This window comes from Setaria viridis, chromosome 8 (assembly GCF_005286985.2).
Source record: "Setaria viridis chromosome 8, Setaria_viridis_v4.0, whole genome shotgun sequence".
NCBI lineage: Eukaryota > Viridiplantae > Streptophyta > Magnoliopsida > Poales > Poaceae > Setaria > Setaria viridis.
This window is the reverse complement of record NC_048270.2, coordinates 37383218-37387039: the sequence shown is the minus strand read 5'-3', so window position 1 is coordinate 37387039 and position 3822 is coordinate 37383218.

The window sequence follows — 3822 nt, the reverse complement described above, 5'->3', positions numbered from 1 at the left end:
TTCAGTGTCGACGTGCCCAGATCTCCTCTCCCCGATGCTCTAGGACGGTGGATTCTGGTGCCCCGTAGGTGTGTTCGCTCGGCAGTGGCCCATGGTAGCTCCTGGCGAACGTTGTTTGGCTCCATGGAGGTGGCGGCGCCCACCATGAGGACCCGAGGTGGACAGCCTAGGGTAGCAAAAAGTGGTGTTTGGTAATCGTTAGTGCGTCTAGGTTCTCAGGTGAAAGCCATGACCGGTCTTTACCGGTGCGGCAACGACGGTGCGCCATGATGCATCATTCTCCTGGTTGAAGGCGTTGCAGTGAGAACTTCGGCCTCCAGTGACTTTTCAGGTGAAAACCGAAGAACCGAATCGCAGGTTCGGGCGGCGGTGGCGTTTTGGCGTTCCTTTCCTCTTGAGGCGCCGTTTTGGAGTCCCTGGGATGGCGGTACAAGATCAGCTTGGAGGGAGGGCGGTAGAGATTGACTAAGTGCAGTTTCTACGCAACGAAAGTGCAACAAGAAGAAGGTGGCCACCAAGCAGGATGATCCTAACTTTTGAAGTTTGTGATTGTGAGAAAATAGCAGATCTGAGGGATTAGTTGCTGCACAAGGCCTAATGCAAAGTTGAAGCAAGAGTATAGAAGAAGTTTGAAGCTTAGTCTTTCTAGCTTTCTTTCTTAGGCTCTTTGTTTCTTGTTTTCTTTGTTCCTAGTCTTGAGGCATGGAGTCTAAGTACTCTTGTATCTTCTAGCTTTGTGGTCGGATTATTTCTTTGTGGTGGTCGACATCCACATGTGAATGTTCAAGACCGGATAATTTCCTTAATTAAAAAAGAGTGAGAATTAGTCAAGAAAACAGAAATAGTGAGGTGGTTTACAATATTAGTAGTTGAATCAAATTCCTCTCTGCCACTAGAAACATTTGAGTTGGAAAATGTCATCGATATCCCACTGCCACACGGCTATTGTTGTAGGAAACAATTGAAAGGATGTGAGCAAATATGTTTATGCGGAATATATGTACGAATCAATTGAAAATGTTTTAGAATTTATCGACAAAATTTGTTGCTGGGTTGTTATTTCCAATCACGGTACCTCAGTGAACTGGTCTTATATATTAAAAACAGAGGTTACTCTGTTTTGATAAAGAAACAGAATTCAGGGAACTGGTTTTCACAAAGCAGATAATCCAAACAAAAACTGTAATGCTTTTTTTTCCCTTTGGCACTCGATGATCCAAGACAGCCAAAAGAAGGATACAGTTAATAACAAATAGATCATATTATTGCTGCAAAATCTTCACCGGTTTCTCATTTATTTTTGTATTTTATCAGAAATAACCAACGCAAAAGCAGCTACCTCTAGATTCATATTCGTGTGGTGAGCCAAATTTCAATCAGGCAAAACAGCAGCATTTCTTAGGGACATTTATGTCTATTCGTCCATCTGGTCCTGACAAAACTTTTGTGTGGCCGGAATAGTTGCAGTTGCCTCCTTTGTACTGCAGGTCCCTGCACAGCTTGTTGCAGTTCATATAGACGGAGCATTCCCCCACGCATACCCCTGCTCCTGCATTTGGATTACATAGTTTTCATTGTTTCAATAACTTCATACACTAGACTTATTTTCAATACAAGAACTTTTTGCTCGAAAAGCACGTACGAAATAGTTCAATGCCAGTTGCAGAAAGTACATGGTTTGCCCAGAGATCACGAGCAAAAGAGACACATCTACCGATTGAGCAAAGGATTGGCGGTGATGGTTACTGTTATGGGAATCTTGCAAACAACAGAAACCTTTTTTGCCATCTCAGATCTCTCTGTTGATCTAATAACCGCCAAGTAAATGGAAATAGTATGAATAGGGTCTTGATCAACTGCTGTATATCAACATATATATAGCGTTTTGGTGCATTATTGTAGTACCAACTAATTTAAATACAGGAAGATATATAGTAAGCTGTAGTGAACTAAAGTAGAGCCTAAAAGATCATACACCTTATGTCCCATCTTTTGACCATAAGTAGATTTTTTCAGTTCTTTTGTCTAAAAGAGAATTCAGTTTTGAAGTAGCAGCATATAGCTCTTGTCGTGGATAAAACATTGATATCAAAATGCCAATGATGGTGTGCCTACTGTTCAGTCAAAGTTGAGCCTTGTTCTGCTACATGTGCAGGTGTAAGGTGTAGTAACTATCATGCGTTCCACCCAGGTTGTTGCTTTGGCTTCATGCCAGAGTTTCAGGAAGCTCACACAAATGAAGTATCACAACCATCAAGGTAGCGTTGTACCCTCCCTGAATACCAGATCAATTGGCATGCATAAACTTGATTCTCTCTCTTGGCAACATGTATTTAAGACCACCTAAAAGGTCTCCCTACGCTGCTACTAGTGTGAAATATGAATTCCTCTTGCCCTCTGGCCAAACCATGTGAAAGGAAATTGATGAACTCTTGCTTTCTTTCTGAACATACTTGAGACATTAGAGAAAACTGAAGCAAGTGGAAGGACATATCCATTCAGAAGCTACTGAAAGGACATATCAGGAACCATTGAGAAATTGAGATTTGAGAGGCAGATAACTGTAAACTGGGTGCTACCAATTCCTGACAAAACTCCAGCAGCCAGGGTGATTCGAATTCGATAGATCACTGACATCTCCTAGATGCAAGAGCAGCACCAGAAGATGATAGCAGATCCACTCTACTGTTATGAATGTCTGAAGTTGGCCTTGCAAAGGAAATATTGTACTTTTCCCATCCGCTTTTCAATGAAATAGCTTCATGACTAACACTAACAGTGCTGTCTTCAATGCGTACCTTTGAACATAAATCTAGAGCAAGAATGAACAAATGTTGAAATAAGTAAATACTGCATGTCATGGCTGTCAGGTGAAAAGGAGTGAGGCAGAATAAAAACTTAGTTAAGATTATTGTCAAGGATACGGAGGGATCTTCTGAGACAAAATGACAAGAACAACTATAATGCTTAAACATCACATCTAAAAAACACATTTCTAGAGACGACACATTTTTTCCAGCGTCAGTTGCTATGTCTGAGACAGGAGACTGGTTCGTATTAATCTAACTTCATATATATTTTAATCAAATTAGTTCTAAGTGATATCAATACTCTCCCAACATTGGTCTTGTCAGGACGTCTCGGAAGGAAGGCAAAGTCTCGTTAATACTGTGTACTTGCAATTTAGAGGGACAGAAAATTTGTCTAGTGAACTGCAGACTTGCGGAGACATCTTTTAGTTCCAGGAGTAGTAGTCCTTGTATTTTATTAAGGTAAAATAGGTCATGTTTTGGGCGATTACTGATAAATATCGTGGGACGTATTTGATATTAGCAGTACTCAATTAATCCTATGGTCTGTGGATCACAAGGACGCACAGCAATCAGTTTACGGACCGTACAAGGCATCAAGTCGATACAAGGTAACTGGTCTTGTAAATAAGGTACAGGGGAACTGATTTTGAGAAAACAGAGGATTCAGATAACACCGTAATGTATTTCTTCTTTGGGCACTCGATGATCTAAAGACAGCCAACAGAAGGATGCAATTAATAGCAAATCACCGATTTTAGTCCCTGCACAGCATGTTGCAGTTCATATAGACGGAGCATTTTCCAACGCATACCCCTTCCCCTGCATTCGGACCACGTAATTTTCATTGCTTCAGTAACTTGATACACTAGAGTTGTTTTGGACGCAAGAACTTTTTGCAAGAAAAGTACAAACGAAATAGTTCGATGCCAGTTGTAGGAAGTACATAGTTTGCCCAGAGATCAAGAGAGCGAAAGAGAGACATATACCGATTGAGCAAAGGATTGGCGGT